At 38.6% G+C, this 20,608-nt stretch overlaps 1 protein-coding gene across 1 annotated transcript in view; it reads right to left on the bottom strand.

Annotated features, from left to right (window-relative positions):
- The window catches only part of LOC126765047 (radial spoke head 10 homolog B-like), a 199,337-nt gene that overhangs the window by 111,639 nt on the left and 67,090 nt on the right, over positions 1–20,608 (bottom strand). The window lies entirely within an intron of this gene.

Here is a 20,608-nt window from a genome sequence, read left to right as displayed (position 1 = left end):
ACACTAGATCACATTGCATTTCCGTTGCACATTTCATTATTTTATATGTTCAAACGAATATTGCGACAATCAAAGATGAAAAGCAAATAACGTCACAATAAATAGTGCAATGTAAACATTTAAGTGCTCATTCTTAGTTCTAAGCCCATTTCTAGACACGAAAGGTCTGCTCTACCTTATAATAATACCAGAGAGGTGTCCATTTGCCACCTTATTCCTCATATACAGCCATATTTTAATGATCCACGCCGAACATCGCCTCATGCAACCTATGGTCTGCCAAGAATTGTACATACCCCAACTTAAGCCCCTTATATAGTGGTGCATCTTCATGTACGAGCGCAGATTATGGCAGCGCTTCCACCTGACCGCTGCAATTTTTCTCTGCTTTTCACCACCACAGGTGTCGATTTTGCTGGGCGTTTTCATATAAAGGCGTCTATGCTAAGATCTCTTACTCTCACGCTATATGGCCGGTTTTGTCTGTTTCACGACAAAAGCAGTACACCTTTAGATATGTACTTACCTGACGATGACGGCTTTAATGACGGATTTGCTCACTTCGTCGGTTGACGTCGCTTTCTATCAAAAATCGTGATCGATAATGGTAAAGAATTTATCGGAGCTCAAAGGGCTACAGAAAAAGAGGTTGTGGATTTCATAAAACAAGTCTCACCTGACATTGTCCAAAAATACGCTCCCCAACCGCTCCTCATAATTTGATTAATTATGAAAAAATCACGACCTTGTTAACTTAAATTGAAGCCGTTTTCAACTCATGGCCTCTCGCTGCATTCTCGCAAGATCCCTAACACTTTACTGCCCCTACGCCAGGGCAGTTTCTTAAAAGAGTGCCCATTCTGGCCACACCTGAGCCAGGCGTGGAGTCGCTGTCTTTATTAAACCGTTGGGACAGAATTAAAATTCTCCATCATGATCACGGCTCCGACGGTCACATTCGCGTAGTCGATCTCTACATTACGTGGCACCAACTAACATATGATATATATCGCAAAGATAATTAAAATAACATTTTTCAACAGATAAATATGGATGCCGATATGCCCACTGCACCAACACCCACTATACATTCGGCCATTACTGTTCCGCGCTCTAAAGCTACACCAGTAACAGCGCAGCGAACAATTATCACCACCACATCTCCCCGAGCAGTGCCAACGGTTCCGCCTAGTGACACACAACCACTGACTCCGGAACCACAACGAATTCAATGCGCTCTACGTTGTCGCCGACATCGGTTTCCACACTGTGGCATCTTCAAGGGAAGGACACCTCAGCTACGCCAGCGTCTAGCGCCTACCTATCTCACGAGTGAGTGTATAACAGATTTTCAGTGCCGCCGGACTGGACGCTGGGCGTCACCGACCGTAATGCCATCAGACGACCTTCGCGACCGCAATTTTCTACGGAGGATTACCACCACATTAGCACACAACATCGACACAGATTCACAACACTGATACGCAACCTTCAAAAAACCCACAATATCACCACTTACAATCCACATCATCATCATCCCACACACATAACACCACCTGATTCCTCACACAAAAGGGAATAAAAAGACACACGAGGGGATCCCTTACACCTTTTTTCGATAACAACAGCGATCTCCCTCAGTTTACCAATTTTTAAAATACACTTTTTTTTTAAATAAAATTCTCGTTTTTCTATTGATTTTGATAAATGCTAAAGTGAATACAAAAAAAGTGAGTCCGCTATAATACAGGTACTATGTGAGGTTTAAGAAAACTCCCCATTCAAACCATAGATGGTACGCTTTAACGGCACTATTCTCGTTTTATTCCGCTATAGTGCTGTATTTGTTTACTTAAAAGTGAAAAAATCAGAGGGAATTTAAGGTTGTGTTGTATGGGAAGTAGGTGTGGTTGTCTATTGATTTAGCCTATTTGTGCACTTTAACCTACGAATGTGAGGGCAATGTGCCCTACTTATTTGGTTGAAATTAGTGGAACTTACTTCTGTCACTTTATAAGTTCCCAATTAATGTTGGGGTCCGATTGCGCCCACCAACATTCCCGAGAAACCGAGAAACACGGATACTAAGTTTCATTTATATATCTAAATGTTTACTCAAGGTATAGGAGTATGGACGTGTGTTAGAGAAAAACACATTGATCAGTTATCTATCATTGAGTGTGGTCAACATCCAAGTGTGCTCCGTAATTGCGACAATTTGCAAATAATCCAATCTGTGGTAATTCGTGGGTGTGTGCGCCGTGGGAGGCATTTATGTTGTCAACACGTTTCACATCGATTTACTTGGATTAGTGGTAGCAATTGGTAAAAATAATTCAAAACAAATCACATATTTAATCGAAGTTTGTTTTCTTTTAAACAATAACAAATCAAATAAACACTCAAATAATTAATTTTCGCGGGGGAAAAAAAGTGCACATCAGTGTGCATTCATCTGTTTTGTTCTAACAATTTTCAACTGCAATCAGCGCTGTCGTACTGGTCAATTAAAATCAAAAAAACAAACAATAAAATTCTTATTCAAACTGCATTATCGACAAAACGACAGGTTTCTAATACCCAGTAGAGAAATCATTAGAAAACAAAAATGGCTGAACCACTTCATGAGGTGACGCCGAGAAACAGTCTCAGCTCATTTAGAGTAAATAAAATAAGAGAATTAGAAAAAAACTACCTCACTTATAAATGAGAGGCTTAGAACTTTGGAAGCGATGTGCAATCAGTTACGTAAAGATAACAATGAATTAATAGGAGAAAACGAAGAACTAAAATCTAGTAAAAGCAAGCATGTGAGTGTTGAATCAAAACCTTCTAGTATGAATTTAGATAAAATATACGAAACCGATAAAAATGAGCTAGCTAAAGAAACTAAATGAATACTCAAAAAGAAGCGCTCTTCAAAAAAACGCAAAGCTGATACTTCTCCAACAATTATTAGCGCTGCGAATAAAAATAAAGAGCAGGCGGCCAACAATGATACTAAAACCAATAATTATAATAAACGACGTAAAGGATTTTAATGAATTACATTGTACTATTACAGAATTAATAAATAACATCTTTTTAATAAAGCTTTTGAGCAACAGTGCCTGCAAACTTAATGTCTTCGAATGCCAATGCCCCGACAAACAAACCCGTTGTGAACACAAAAGAAGTAAAATCCCTTCCTTCCGTTTCTAAAGTTTCTAAAGTCTGTTATCCCTAATTTTGGATAAACTAAATGAGCAAGAAAAACTATTTAAGTCTTTTAATCAGCGGCTCAACGCTCTTGAGTACCATCTACAATTTATTTATCTATTATCTGAAACGCATTTTACGAACCATTCATTTTTAAAATTTAAAAATTATAAATTATATCACACACCACACTCGGCAAACTCAGCACGAGGAGGGAGCGCTATAATTATCAAAAGCAATATTGAACACTGCGAGGAAGATCCGATTAAGACGGAAGAAATTCAAGCTACAACAATTTTAATTATTGCTCTGTATAGTCCACCTAGACATAATATACAAATAGAAACGTGTATATGAATTTATTAAAAAAATATGACGGAATCGTTTCATATCTCGTTTAACTACAACCAAAGGTCGAGAACTTCTCAAAGCTATTCAAGCAGTTGGATGCAATTTTGTTTCTACAGGAACACCCACTAATTGGCCTACAGATAGACAGAAATTGCCAGACCTTCTTGACTTCTTTATAATCAATAAACTACCGAAACTCAATTTATGTATTAAAAATTGCTCGGACCTAAGCTCTGACCATTTCCCAGTGCTACTAACTCTGTATGAAAAGTCATTTATAGTATTTCGGCTGCCAAGCCATCGTTATGTAATAAACACACTAATTGGTATAAATTTAAAAGTATAGTGAATAAAGTCGACCCAAAGCTTAAGCACACGACTTGTATTGAATTGGACTGTGATGTTGAAGATTTCACAAAAATAATTCAAAACACTGCGTGGAAGAGTACACCAAATACCCGCGTGAATCTAAGTGGTCCCAAATACCCAAAACACATCTTAGAGAGTATCCATAAAAAGCGCAAGCTTCGACGGAGATGGCACCAAACCAGATCCTCTGCTCTCAAAACTGAGCTTAATAGATGCACGGCGATTTTAGTTTAAATCCACCGACTATTTACTCTGGAAAGCTACAAGAAATATTAATAAACAGATAAAACATGTAGCACCATTAAAACTAAACGAAACTGAATGGGCCAAAACGAATGAACAGAAAGCTGTTGAATTTGCAAATCATTTGAGAAACACATTTACGCATAAAGGTGGGTATGAGATAAACTTTAAAAATAGTTGGGTAGATCCACACATCAGCAGTTCTCCTGTTACTATTAAAGAAATTAAAAGTCTTATCGGGAACACAAGTCTCAAAAAAGCACCTGAGTACGATTTAATAACTGGAGAAATATTATGCAATTTACCAAAGAATTGTATAAAAAAACTTGTAAACATTATAAACAGTGCTTTATGTCTAAGATACGTGCCATCGCTTTGGAAAGTATCTGAAATCATTATGATGTTTAAGCCGGGTAAGCCAGCACACGATGTTACACCATATAGACCAATTTCGCTACTGCCAGCTTAATCTAAAATCTTTGAGAATGTACTCATAAATAGACTCAAACCAATAATCGCTCATAAACACCTAATACCAACACATTAATTTGGCTTCTGTGACCACCATTCAACAATTGACCAGGTACACCGAATCGTTAATTTCGTTGAAAATACAATCGATAAAAAGAACGTTTGTACGGGGGCCTTTTTGGACGTGTCTCAAGCTTTTGACACAATTTGGCATACGGGTCTACTGCTCAAATAAAAATACGTGCTACCCCAACAATTTTGTGAAATAATTGCTTCATACTTAAAAGATAGATACTTCCGCATTAAACAAGAGGATGCATATTAAAACTTGCAACCGATAGAAGCGGGTGTTCCCCAGGGAAGTGTGTTGGGGCCAATGCTTTATTTGCTTTTTACCAGTGCCTCCCATCTGATTCTAGTTGTATGACAGCGGCATTTGCGGATGACACAGCTTTGTTAGCAGCTGGAGAGTCAACTTCAGTATCTAGTCGACGAGTGAAGACAGTAGTCAACGCAATTACTAAGTGGGCATCTAAGTGGCGCATAAAATTAAACGACACCAAATCAATTTATGTCGACTTTACCTTCATATTGTCCAATTTATATAAATAACATTCCTATACCACATCATAACAGTGCTAAGTACCTAGGTATCACCTTAGATGCTAAGCTACGCTGGAAAGAGCATGTCCAAAAAAAAGAAACGAGCTTGATATGAAATTTGGCAAACTCAAACAAACTGTTAATATATAATGAAGTTCTAAAGCCAATTTGGGCCTACGGAGCCCAACTATGGGGTTGCTCAAGTCAAAGCTGTATTGCCAGCATTCAGTGCCTTCAAAGTAAGGTACTAAGGAATTTAGTTAATGCTCCTTGGTACATTAGATCTGCTGACCTGCACCGTGATCTATGCGTGAATTCAGTGGTAAATGAAATCTCCAAAATAGCAAAGTCTCACGAACTGAGGCTTAGACAGCACGTTAATGAGGAAGCCTCCAGACTCATCGAAACTGCTGGGCGAGAAATCCGGTTGAAACGCAAGAAGCCTTCCGACCTAGTAAGACAACAGCAAATGTATTTCTTAACATTTACCATTTAAGTATCTCTCCTAATTAATTAGACTGGAATTGTTGTTAGTATTTTATTTTTATATACTAGGTACAATGTAAAATCATAATAAAAAAAAAGCTATTTACTCTATACTAACATGTCACTTGATGGGTTTTCATTTGCCTTCAATTTCTACGTCCTCGAAACAAATTTTCTTCTTAATTGGCGTAGACACCGCTTACGTGGTTATAGCCGAGCTAACAACAGCGCGCCAGTCGTTTCTTCTTTTCGCTACGTGGCCTATTGGATATTCCAAGCGAAACCAGGTCCTTCTCCACTTGGTCCTTCCAACGGAGTGGAGGTCTTCCTCTTCCTCTGCTTCGCCCGGCGGGTACTGCGTCGAATACTTTCAGAGCTGGAGTGTTTTCATCCATCCGGACAACATGACCTAGCCAACGTAGCCGCTGTCTTTTAATTCACTGAACTATGTCAATGTCGTCATATATCTCGTACAGCTCATCGTTCCATCGAATGCGATATTCGCCGTGGCCAATGCGCAAAGGACCATAAATCTTTCGCAGAATTTTTCTCTCGAAAACTCGTAACGTCGACTCATCGGTTGTTGTCATCGCCCAAGCCTCTGCATCATATAGTAGGACGGGAATTATGAGCGACTTATAGAGTTTAGCTTTTGTTCGTCGAGAGAGGACTTTACTTTTCAATTGCCTACTCAGTCCGAAGTTGGCAAGAGCAATCCTGCGTTGGATTTCCAGGCTGACATTGTTGGTGGTGTTAATGCTGGAGGATGGAGTTATGTGTAGAAGTTCACGCAAGTGAGGAAAGTTCTCTGATCGCCATTCACTTGGGAGTGGCCAGAAACGATTCTTTTACACATGGCTCAAGCAGCTCACTACTTCCGGTCTTTGACCAAGTATCCTCTGGGTAGCCTAAGAACATCCGTTCGAAGGCGAGCTAATGTGAGAAGGCGAAACATCCCCTACATAGGGTTGTGCGTTGGGTTTGGGACCCGCCACGGAAAAAGCCCCCCAATGAAATCTAAACGACAGCCTCGGATGAGAGACCCCGAAACAAATTTTACGTTTCCAAAAAATATTAAAACAAGAAAAAGAAATCTGATTGACTTTTTGAAAAGTTGATAGAAGTGTTTAATTTTGAAACTAAAAATTATTGAAATGTTTGAACAACAATGGTACTCCAGTTGATGGAATATTAACTGTGAAGCTTAAGGGAACCAGGTTACGGTTTTTAACAAGTTTTACTTACATATAATGGTTTTACAAGTCCACAAACTCTTGTTATATTTGAGTTTGTATAAAGGGGTTTTACAACGTCATATTGGTAAATTAACCAATATTTATACTCTTACAACAGTAGTGATGAGCGAATTAGATTTTTTAGTTTCAGTGGAAAGAGCGATTGCGATTTTTAAATCACAGTGATTTTTTATAGCTATTGCGATCGCTACTAATTTTAATGCAATATCTTTAATTTTCCATAAATTGAAACAGAATAATTTGTATATTCAACAATATTTAATTAGCATGGATTTTTTATTTATGAATACTGATTAATATTAATAATAGTCATGAAAATTAGTTTTCAAATTAAAAAATAATGTGATTCGCATTTAAAAAAATCAAAATTTTTATTTTTTCATCGTCCAAGCGCATTTTCCTTTCACTTAAAATAAGTCCAGCTTGAGAAAAAAGCCGTTAGCAAGGAACCGATAACGCTAAATATCCTAATTTTATGGTAGATGGGAGACAGATATGGATATTTATATTTGTTGTGCTGCCACCATTTGAAGGAGTCCGCATTTCGAGCAATTACTACCTCTTCCAAATATCGCTGAACCTCGATAATGGCTCTTGAATTACTAGTACCTCGCGGCTTGATTGATGCAATATTGGAGTCTATATAGCTCCATATTGAAAACTCTGAGGTTTCTACTTGTGGTTCATTTGCTTGGGCTCCTTGAATTACTCTACTTACATCTGAAATGATACTACACAGCTATTGTGGGGTCTGAAAAGGCACTTTTTGAAACGAAGATCCAAGAATGATGCCATGCCTAAAGCATTGCTCTTTTCGATATTTCCTAATCTTTTATTTATACCATTTAGTAATTCAAACGCCACTGCTTTTACAGGATCTAAATATGTATGTAAGTATTGTCTTTTGTTCACCTAGGAGACGACTAAGAGTACTACCAGACGTACCAGCCACAGTACATCGGTAGTTACAGCAGCGGCAAAACTGTCATGAGCACCAAACAAAATACACTGGATCACTCCTAGATAGTCTTCAGCATTCGCAAGAAATTCAGTTCCTCTCGAATATCGAAACCTTAGAAGAGCAGCATGGGAAAAGTTTACTAGAATAACAACAAAATGCCTTGAAAAAGGAGGCAATAATAGTATCAGTAATCCTCAAGAACTCGACATAGAAGTGGATAAGTTGGAAAAAATCTTAACAACAACTTTCAATAAATTCTCTCCGCTAACAGTTCTGAAAAAGAGATAGCCTCTTCCTTGGTGAAACAGTGAGCTTAAGAAATTGAGAACAAAACTAAGAAAGGCTTTCAATGGCAACCATACAAAGATATCATGAAAAAATACAATGAAGCAGTCAGGAAAGCTAAAACTGACTCATGGCGATCTTTCTGCACATCGATAGAAAGTTGTAGAGAGTACGCAAGGCTGAGTAAAATGCTATCCAAAGAACATTCCAATACTGTCTACATTAAGGCGGAAGGAATTGCTTGGATATCTATCGAGGTACTTATTAAAACGCATTTCCCTGGGAGTCAACAAACGCCTATAACGGAGGTTTAACTAGAACCACCGGCTAACGCAGCTGATTATCTAGGCCTAATAGTTGACAAAAGTTAAATAAAATATGCCATGAATAGTTACTCACCATTCAAAGCGGCAGGTCCAGATGGGATTATGCCCATAATGCTGCAAAGGCTAGAAGAACCAATGGTCGTAAGGCCTAAAAAACAAACAAAACAAAGCAAGCATTCAACTGTCTTACAACCCAAGAAGTTGGAAAAGAATTAAAGTTCCGCTCCTACCAAAACCAGGCAGAAGTACACATGATAATGCCAAGAATTTTAGACCTGTAAACCCCGCACCCTTTTTGCCGCTTCTAGAGGGTTTAGCGCTGAACGAAATACTACTCCAACTAAATGGCGGAGGGGTGAAAACAGTAGCATATGCAGACGATATAGTGTTGTTGGTATCAGGCATGCTCCCTTCAATAGTCAGTGAGATTATAGAAAGAGCACTACGCTGGTTAAACCTATGGGCTAAGAACAATAAACTAGGTGTTAACACTAATAAAACAGAAATGATGCTATTCACAAGGAGAACCCAAATCCCCCAATTTCTACTTCCCGTACTAAACGGTACAACACTTTCTCTATCTCTCTCAGCAAAATAAACATAGAAAAAAGAATAAATAAAGCATATATGGCCTACACTACAATACACTTGCAAGAGAATCGTCAGCAAGAATTGGGACCTTAAGCCTAATATATGTAATCATGTTTACGGCTGTCATAAGACCTATACTTACATATGGAATTCTGGTATGGTGGCCTGCTCTAAAGAAACAATACAATATCAAGAAATTAAATTACAAAGAGCAGCATGTGCAGGTGTTATTGGTGCAATCAAGTTATGTCCGACTGATGCGCTTAATGTGGTCTTGCATCAACTACCCATAGACATCTTTACTCACAAAATAGCAGCATGTTCTGCAATAAGAATAAAAGAATTGGGTGGTTGGAATCAGCAGAACTATGGACATAGTAATATCCTAAACCAACTCAACATTAATAAATCAGACTACAGCAGACCCCAACTGCAACACTCCCGCTCAAATAGATCTTCTATTAGGAAGCGATCTCATACCACAGATAATACTCGAAGGTATTGAGAAAATCACAAAAACACTTCTGGCGCAAAATACCATTTGAGGATGAGTCCTAAGTGGACTAGTTGCGGAACCAAATGCCACGATGACAAGTCAAGTTGAGGAAATCTCCAACGAATACCTCAATACGCAATTAAGAAAATTTTGGGAGTTAGAAGAACTCCCCCCCGTATCAATCACAACCCCTGAAGATCGGTATTGTGAGGATTTTTATAAAACCACAACTACTCGATCAGTAGATGGCCGGTACGTCGTACGACTACCACTAAAGCCAGAATTTCCCCGCACACTCGCCTTAGGTCATTCCCGCACCGCTGCTATCCAACAATTTTTAGGTATGAAAAAAAACCTACTTAAAAAAGGCGAGCTGAAACCAGAATATGATAGGGTCGTAGAAGAATACCTCCTTTTAGACCATATGGAGGAAGTCAGCGCTGGCGAAAAAATCATACAAAGTAAATACTACTCGTTTTATTTGCCACATCATGCAGTAGTAAAGCCAGACAAAAAAACCACAAAGGTAAGAGTTGTCTTCAATGCGTCAAAATCCACTAGTTCAGGAAATTCCCTAAATAACACTTTATTTACGGGACCCACGCTTCAGCCAGACCTAATGTTGCTTATCTTAAATTGGGCGTATCTTCAAATACGTCTTCAACGGGGACGTCGAGAAAATGTATAGACAAATAGTCGTACATAAAGACTATCAAGATTTTCAAAGAATTATTTTCAGAAAATCCCCCACTAGTCCACTACGCGACTTTAAGTTAAAAACAGTTACCTTTGGCGTCAACTGTGCCCCATACTTAGCCATTCGGACACTGCACGAATTGGCAGAAAACACCAAGTCAGAATTCTTTCTGGCAACCCAGGTGTTAGAAACGCAAACGTATGTTGACCACATTTTGTCTGGAAGTCACAGTCTTCCACAAGCATACGAATCCTTATCACATGTTATAAGAGCCCTTAAAACCGCAGGGTTTCCACTGAAAAAGATTACTGCAAATCATTCAGATATAGTAAAACACATACCGAAAGAAAACTTGTTGGACACTACTTTCCTTAAATTCGAAAAGGAAAGTACAAAAAAGACTCTGGGGATTCAATGAAATGCGATATCTGACCTGTTTTCATACACTACCGAGTCAATATCTGCATTATCCGCCATTACAAAACGCCAAATTCTATCCTCTGTGGCGAAACTTTTCGACCCCGCAGGATGGCTTTCGCCAATTATGATACAAGCGAAAATCTTGATAAAAAAATTATGGCTAGATGGGACCGACTGAGACGAACAAGTAAAACCACTTCGTTTAGAAAAGTGGTCACAGTTCGCGAGCAATCTAAACGATATCTCACAGATACAAATCCCACGGTAGGTAAACTATTCCCCCGAACACAAAGTCGAATTACACGGCTTCTGTGACGCCTCTGAGAAGGCATACTGTGCCACTTTATATGTGCGCACACAAAGCGATAACGCAACCACAAGCCACTTATTAGTAGCTAAAGCTAAGGTGGCTCCTCTAAAAACGCTAAGTCTACCTCGACTTGAGCTCTGTGGCGCCCTACTACTCGCAAAATTGGTTTCCATGGTGCAGACCCACTTAAAGATGAAGAAATACAGATTGCATCTCTGGTCCGATTCTGAAATCGTTCTAGCCTGGTTGGAAAAACCACCACACGCATGGAAAACGTACATTTCTAATCGTACGTCACAAATACTTGACCTAGTGGGGTCAGCCACTTGGCGACACGTAGCCAGTGCTGACAATTCTGTCGATTTAGGTACAAGAGGGTGTAAGCCGCTGCACCTTGTCACCACCACCCTCTGGTGGAATGGCCCCCGATGGTTAACAGAATCTCCCGTTTCTTGGCCAAAATCGCCCATACGCAATATAAATGCCCCAGAAAGTCGAAAAATTGACTGCTTTCACGCAACATTGGATGATAATGACATCCTTGGGCGATTTTCATCGTTCCTTCGTGCCCTTCGAGTTATCGCCTACATGCTGAAGTTCGTAGAGCGACTCAAAAATAAAATTAAGGGAATTCACCCAGAATCTAACCAATGCGAAACGCTAACTATCTAGAACTCCAAAAGGCAAAGGTCGCACTAATCGCATTCACCCAAATGCGCTACTTCAGCCGCGATATCTCCTTATTAAGAGAATCAAAACCCATTGATAAAAGGAGTTCAATCTTGGTTCTTAACCCATTCTTGAACACAAAAGGTCTGCTTCGTGCGAATGGTAGGCTTGCTAACTCAAGCCTGACGTACAACGAACGCCACCCTCTAATTATAGCAGAGAAATCCCAACTTGCCACATTACTCCTCAATTATATCCACTTACTCATTCTTCACGCTGAACATCGCCTAATGCAGCATATAGTCCGTCAAGAGTTTTATATTCCCCGCCTTAAGCCCCAAATAAAGAAATGCATTTTCATGTGCAAGATCTGCACTATGCACAAGCAGAAGTTGCGAACACAGATTATGGCAGCACTTCCGCCGGAACGCTGCAACTTCGCTCTGCCTTTCACAGTTACAGGTGTCGACCTTGCTGGGCCTTTTCAGATAAAGGCGTTCATGCTAAGGTCCCCCACTATAATGAAAGGCTATGTGGCTGTCTTTGTCTGTTTTACGACAAAAGCAGTGCACCTAGAGCTGTGTACGAATCTGACAAAGGAGGCTTTTCTCGCGGCATTCGCTCGCTTCGTCGGACGACGAGGCTTCCCATCAAAACTGATGAGCGATAATGGTAAAACCTTCATTGGAGCCCAAAGAGCCACTGAAAAGGAGTTTGTGGATTTTATCAAACAAGTCTCACCAGAGATTGTACAAAGGTATGCTCCTCAAGGTATTAACTGGCAATTTATCCCCCCAAGCGCTCCTCATATGGGTGGTTTATGGGAATCAGCAGTAAAAAGCTTTAAATCCCACTTCAAAAAAGTAGCTGGAAACTACAAATTTAACTATGAACAGTTCACCACACTGTTAGTGCGAATTGAATCCGTTCTCAATTCACGGCCACTCACAACCCTCTCGCAAGATCCCTCTGACTTCACAGCCCTAACACCAGGGCATTTTCTCAAAGGAGCACCCATTCTGGCCACACCTGAGCCAGGCGTGGGGTCGCTATCCTTATTAAATCAATGGGAGAGAATAAAAATTCTCCATCACGATTTCAGCCGCCGATGGAAGGAAGAATATATAAAGGACCTTCATAAAAGGTACAGGTGGAAGAGTCCAGAAAAGGCGCCAAAGCTTGGAGATTGTGTCATCATCCATGATGACTGTCTACCCCCACCGAATGGCGGCTTGGTCGCATAGAAAACCTATACTACGGTTCCGACGGTCATGTACGAGTTGTAGATCTCCGCACTCAAAACGGTATATTAACAAGACCGCTCGTGAAACTATGTTTTCTACCACACATTGACGAAACCGCAAATAACGAAAAAACCGCCGATACTATCGTAACGCAAATTAAATAATCAAAAACCCGACGTAATAAACCCACAAATAAGAAACTCGCTTAAACTATTTCGAAACCTAACGCAATGGTCGATCTACGTGACGACCCTTTCATGCCACATAACGTGGCACAATCGCCATGCACATTTTAATGACATACATTTATAACCACATTACCCCTCTCACACAGATTACAATGGATGTGGATATGCCAACTGTGCCAACGCCAACGGTAAGGTCAACCATAACCGTGCCGCGCCCTGTGGCAACTCCAACGCCTCGAACTCCAGCGGCAACCGCCAATGCTACCGCTCCTCGTAGTGGCACGCGACCACTACCACCGTCCTCAACACCCGTAGCAGAACCTCAGCGCAGCCGATGTCCCCTATGTCGGCGCCCAAACCGGCTACAACACGGTAGCATTTTCCGCAGCATGCAGCCCATGCAACGGCAGAAGGTTGCTCAAGCTCTCGGGCACTGCCTGAACTGCTTGGCAACGGTACATACTACACAGGAGTGCACATCAGTGACCCTATGCCAACTGTGCAATAGGCCGCACCACACCATGCTGCATCGGACCCCAAAACGGCCTGTAGCGCGACAGCTTGCCACGAACCGGTCACAGCAGCCCAGTCGGCACCGAAAGCTAGTTGCTCCTCCATCGTCCCGAGCAAGGCGAAATGAGGCATCCCCGCGGCGCCGGCAACATCGTACAACAAATCGTCGCTCCACTTGTCTTAGCAGCCTTGTTGCCACGCTGCAGCAATTACAGCGACTGCTAGGCTAATATTCGCCTAGGGGGGCCGGGATGGCTAGATGAGTTAGCTTTCCCCTCTAAACATCCGACACTGAACAACCACACGACAACACACCACACTAACGCGATTCACAAATGAAGACACCACACACTACTACACACGAATATACCACACATGCTGACATCACACCACAACTCTACACTATCAAACCATCAAAACCGACCGCTCCGGAGGACGATTTTCCCTTTTTTTCGTTGATCTCGGACCGAACGAACGTATCCCGCAGCGTCAATTGTTTTTTATATCGAAGTGTCTACAAAAGTGCAGTGGCAGTGAATAAAAGACAATAAAATCGAAAAAAAAAACCAAAAGAAAAAAAAAACCCCAAACGTACTGTGTTTTGCTTTTAATTAGTTGTTGGTGAACAGGCTGTGTTTTTTTTTATCAAATTCTATTTTTAAATAATTTGTGCGGAAAGACCTAGCGCCGATGTAAGTGGTGGCTAAAACCAACGATTTAAATAGTAGCCAAAAGAAACTTATTAAATAGGTCCAGAAAAAGTACATACAGACTAACTGCTGCCATAACAGGGCACTGGCCATTTGGAGAACATGCGTCCAAAATGAGTATGCCCTACAACAACATCTACCGAGGCTGCGAAATAGTAGAGAACAAGGAAATAATTTTCCACTTTATCTGTGAATGCCCAGCCCTATCACAAAACTTCAAAATGGTTTGAAAGAGAATTGAAACGTGACAGCAAATATAAAAGGTCTACGACTGGTGCACCAAAACTGCACAGCCAGTGCTATCCTACCTACCTACCGATTATAACTTATGCCAAAAATTGGTAAAATCGGGTCAACATTTCTCTTAGCCCCCATATACAAGTATGTTATCTAACATAAATATTTCCGAACTTTCAGTTCACTTTTTTCCGCATCTATCGGTCAATATGTAAGAATCCCTAATGAAATTCAGAAATAATGGATGAATTCTCAGTGATACTCTCGCATTCAACGTCCAGTTTTGTTAGGTAATTAGCTAACTTTAATCCTTGCAAATTGCAAGAGTATGTAATGTTCGGTTTCACGAGAACTTAGCCCTTCCTTACTTGTTTTGGTATAGGACCAGTAAGAGGTGCTACATATTACTGATATGGTTAGACGAATTTTAAAAAAATTTTTATTGGGCCACATATGTATTTGTCTCAAAGTCATCTGAGGTACTGAGTTCCACAAATTTTGATCGTTTTAATTTAATTAAATTTTTTAAGCTTGGGGAAGACAGAGACCGGAATGATGCTCGTTTATGTACTATACATTCATATATGACTCCATATCTATTAAAGTTAGCTTTAAGGGGTCAGTAGGGTAATCTTTTTTCAAACATTTTTTTTTGCATTTTCTCTTTCCTTATACTGAAACTCAAACGCGTTTTTCCCAAAACACACTTTTTTAAACTGGCGGACATGATTCCGGTCGAACTACTCAACCAATTTGCTTAATTTTTTTTTAAACGTTCACAAAACGCCTGGCTATCATCCCTACTAGATTCATAATTTTTTCTAATTTATTGACAATGTTATGACCAAATTTACATATGTAAAAAAACATGGGGAAAAATTAAAAAAAAAAACGTTAATTACTTCTTTACTTATCAACATTTTTTCATGATTCTAGTAGGGACAATACGTAATTTTTAAGAATAAACTTGGTTTTTTGTGTTTCAGATGATCCAAACATGAGAAATCGTGTCCGCCAATTAAAAAACGCATCCCTTTCATCAAGCCATTTCTCCGACAGATGCCGACAAAAAAATCCGAAAAAAATTGTTTATGTATCTCATGACATGTGAACTTTTTCTATTGTAGAATGAAACTTTCTATGAAAAAAATGTCAAAAAACAGGCCAGATTACCCTACTGTCCCCTTAAGTGGTGCTAAGAACATAGATGAACAAACCCATTATTCTATATTTATAATATTGTAAGAGAATAAAAAATTAATTGTTGGAGCATTTAACATTTCTTTCAAGAACTTACTGATAAAAGTAGAAACGTATTTCGTTATAATACCCTTAAAGTTGGTTTTCGCTATACTTTGTTCTTTCCAAATGCCATGAATTTTATTGAAGGAAGCAGTTAGAAGATTATTTGGACACTAAAAATTCGTCACAGGTATAAGAAAAGAACAATTTAGTAATTATTGGTAACTATGTATGTATAGGTAAAACTACCCAAACTTTTAATTGTAAAAGAGGTTTTTCCGAATTCACTTTTTAATTGCACATCTACTCATAATTACAGAAGATACTTCGAAGTTCTATATATGTACCTAATATGTGAAATTCAAACTTCTGGTTAACTATATACCATATACATTGGGCGATATATAAGATATTTTTGCAAAATTAAGTGACTGCATAATATTGAAAGGCTACTGTTTATTTCTGAAACTGTGTGAATTTGGTCTACGAAAATACCATATACTATAAATAATGATTTTCTTTATTCCAGCAAACTCTTTCGAGTTATCTTTATAAAATAGCTTGGAAACATGTTCTCCAGCATATTTAACGAAAGTACCCTTAGCCTCCTTACCATTTGAATTTAAAGCTTTTATGTCGGTCAACATGTTCGATATTTAAATGAAATCTGAGGATTTTTTCTTTAACATACCTCAGTGAAGAAAGTAGGTATGTATATGTGTATATAAACTTAAAAAAAGTGTTTTCAACAAAACGAAGCTATTCAAGGTTGTATTTTTAAAATAGTACATCTGCTTAGAAGTCATTTACATGATGTCTTATCACCAAAGCATACTTATATGTACAAATATTTAATTAATTGTTTAACTTCTATTGGAAATAAAGTGTATGAGTAATTAGGGTATATTGGATGAGGGCCGTTCTGTGTTTAGCCTAGGGTCACGGCTAAAAGAGAGGAAGCCGATATGACCAAAGATCAAAGATGCTCTTCATGAACGCTCGGATCACGTTTATGATTCGGATCCGCACATGATGGTTTGAGGCAGATCGACTCAGCAGGGTCCTGAAATATGGTTGTCTGTAGTACCAGATTCCAGCACAAGACAATTTATCAAGCTGCATGGCTGTGTCTGGGTCGAAAAGTTTAAAACCAGATCGATCATATTATGATAGATGGACGGCATGTACACAGTGTCCTCCTTGATGTGCGTACGCTCCGAGGACCTAACAACGACTCGGACCATTATCTTGTTGTAGCGAAGATACGTACCCCCCGCTGTACACCAAATCACGTTAAGGTCCTGTCCAGCATAGTGTGTGGAAGACTGAAGCCTACAGTCAACAAACTGATAGGATCTTTTGTCAGTGTGGCTTTCACCATGACCCAAATCTTGGAAAAGACTCGTGTAAGGAAGATTGACATACAACATTTCTTCGTGTTTTTAAACTTGCCTTCGGCAGCATGAAAGGAACTGCCAGGAACTGGCGTATGCCGATGGTATTGATATAATTGGCCTCAATAAACGCTTTTTTCAGAATAGATAAGGAAGCGAGATGAATAGGTGTGGTTGTAAACGAGGAGAAGGCAACAAATTTTTTCTGCCATAATCAAACAGTCACACGTTATTGTTGGCAGTTATAACTTCGAAGTCGAAGATAATTTTCTTCTATTTAGGTACCAGTATCAACACCAACAGCAATATCAGCCTTGAAATCCAATGCGGAATCGTTCTTGCCGACAGGTATTACTTTGAACTGAGTAGATAAATGAAAAGCAAAGTCCTCTCTCGACGAAGAAAGTTCCTCATTATTCCCGTCCTGATATATAATGTGGAGACATGGACAATAACATCATCGAGAGAAAGTTTTTTCAGAACATTTATGTTTCTTTGCGCATTGGCAACGGCGAATACCACAGTCGATGGAACTATGAGCTGTACGAGGTATACGGCGGCTGCGTTGACTAGGTCATGTTGTTCGGTTGGATGAAAACAGTCCAGCTTTGAAAGTTTTCCATTCAGTACCCGCTGGTGGCAGCAGAGGAAAAGAAATACCTCCACTCCGTTGGAGAAATCAGGTGAAAAAAGACCTGGCTACACTTGGTATATTGAATTGGCCCAAATAGCGAAAAGAAGAAACGACTTTCACTTGTACTATACTGCCCACTTTTTAAAAAATTTAAAACCACATGTTTACCGCTTTAATGTGATTCGCTGTGCAAAATTTCAGTTCTTAATCCTAATTTACGGCTGAGTTATAACACTTTATACCTTTTCGATTAATAGAGTGGTGTAATTACGCTAATCTACAATACTAAACTTCTTATGGTGCCAAGGAATATGTGTACTAATTTTCATCAAGACATTTTAATTTTCACTCAAGTTATTATTATTATTATTATTATTAATTTATACAAAGAATAATATAATTATAATTTATATATATAGCACTAGCGGTTAAGCCATCAGCTTAAACCAATTTTTTATTTAATCAATTTAATCATTTTGGACAGATTTTTTTTTTTTCACTCAAGTTATAGCTAACACGTTCATCCGAAATACACAGAAATTTCACTTCGTCTCGTCATCCTGATCATTTCTATGTACTATATATGTATATATATATATAACCCTATATCTGGCTCGATTAGTTTTAAGTGATTGATACAACCGCTTGGTGAACAAAACTGTAGCAACACGTTGCAAGAGTTAAAAATTACTTCGCTCTCTGCTCTCTCTTCGTGCTACTTTGATCGGTCAAACACCGGGGTGTGTATAGTTCTTCTGCACATTAAGGAATCGAACATTTGCTTCTCTCACGATTTGCAAGATCCAAATTTTCTCATGATTGGCTTTCAGGTGTTGACAAAATTATATAATAAACAAGTAAGGAAGGGCTAAATTCAAGTAAAACGTAGTGTTTAAGACATTGCAACTTGCCACCATCAAGACCAGGGAAAAACCTTAAGGTGTTGGCAAAACTTTAGTTTAAATCTTTTGTTTTTATTTTACAATAAGCAAATATAATTATATCTAAAGAATTGCGCTGATACTGAAATTGCAATTTGCCCATTAAATATATTTTAAGTATAAGATTTGTTCTATTTGTCACGATTCGCTTAAAGCTAGTATTACTTTACAACTTATTCAGTGCAGTTAAACTTATGACCTACATATATGATAAGTCTAAGGAATGCAGCCTTTGCATACATCGAGTATCTTCACTGCTATTAAGTAGGTTGATGGCATGTAAATATGCGAGGGTAATAGTTTAGTCGATTTAAAACTTGAACTCAGTTTTTGAATCTCGCACTTCATCATATTTATTTCAAGGTCTTCATATTAGTTAATGTTTTTGATGTACCACGAATCGTTTTCGATTAACCTGAGAGTTTTATTTGCAGTTCCCCATATTTGGATTCCGTATGAACACACCGGTTTTAAAATGCTTTTATGTAAGATCATCTTGCCTTGAAACTAAGTTCCGATTTTTGACCCAGTAACTAGTAAATTTTTCTGGTCTTGATTCTAAGCTGATCTTGTTTGTTTTTTATGTGTTGCTGCCAGGTCAGTCTTCTGTCTAAGAGTCCCGAGGTACTTAACGCTAGTGCATTTTGAAATGGTTATTTCCTTACGTTTGATGCAAGGGCAATCTGCAGTTTTCATGGTGAAGATGTGCTGATTTTGCTGCATTTACCATGCATTCGTTCAGTTGTTTTTGATAAGTTTCAGAAGCTTCCTTTCTGGAATAAGCAGATGCAAATATGATGGTGTTATCTGTGCATGTGGCACCAGTTATGCGGAACACGTGCTTTGATTTCATATATGTATGTCGGATGAGCCATCATTAATTTTAGCATAGAAATGTCTAATCTAATGTCATAATGACCTAAGAAATAGATAAAGTGAAGCTGGCAGTATAATTTATTTTACATAACAGCCTGTCGGGCCAGACTCTGTCAAAAGTTTGTTGAATATCTAAGAAAACTGCTAAACAGTACTGTTTCTATTCTAGGTATTTAAATATGATCTGAACGATTCTGTGGCACTATTCTGGCGCTCCTGTAGTTCCTTGAAGAGATATTATAATTGACAATAATCATCAAAGAAATATTCTTATAAATATTTTGGATAATATTGTCAGCAGTCTTATTGGTCTGCAAGAGATATTTTGTTCTCGGGCTTGTTATAGTGGCTTCGCCTAAAACCACGGTTAAGTATTAGTGCTGAAAATGTTAGACAATTCTTTAATTTGATTGCCCATGCAATAATATTATCTAAATATTAATAACCAAAAAATATTGATTTATCTATTTGACATGGACAGTTGAGAGTATACTGAACATTCTAACGCTGATAGTCACAATTGCGACGTATGTAAGTCTTAAAAGTTTTCTTAACACGTTCGCGGACGTGAATGCTATAGCATTCATTTTCATAATGATGCAAAATGACGTGAATGCTATAGCATTCAAATTTTAAAGCCAATTTTTATTCATTTAATTTTATAAAATCTTAAGTTTTTGTAATTAATACACATTTCAAAATAATGACCAATTGGTTCATTAGATAGTTTCATATTATTTTATCTTTTCTCCGTGTATTTACAAATTTCCTCACGTCATTCTGGTTGAAAAATAGTATCTATATCGTCGTGGATGCTATGCTATAGCATTCATTGTATATAACGGTTAAAATACGATGTTCTGACTACTATTATAATATATGTCTAATTAGATTTCG

The sequence above is a fragment of the Bactrocera neohumeralis genome, unplaced genomic scaffold (assembly GCF_024586455.1).
Source record: "Bactrocera neohumeralis isolate Rockhampton unplaced genomic scaffold, APGP_CSIRO_Bneo_wtdbg2-racon-allhic-juicebox.fasta_v2 cluster10, whole genome shotgun sequence".
NCBI classification, from domain to species: domain Eukaryota; kingdom Metazoa; phylum Arthropoda; class Insecta; order Diptera; family Tephritidae; genus Bactrocera; species Bactrocera neohumeralis.
The sequence above is the reverse complement of the archived record's forward strand: the minus strand, read 5'-3'. Positions and strand labels throughout refer to the sequence as shown.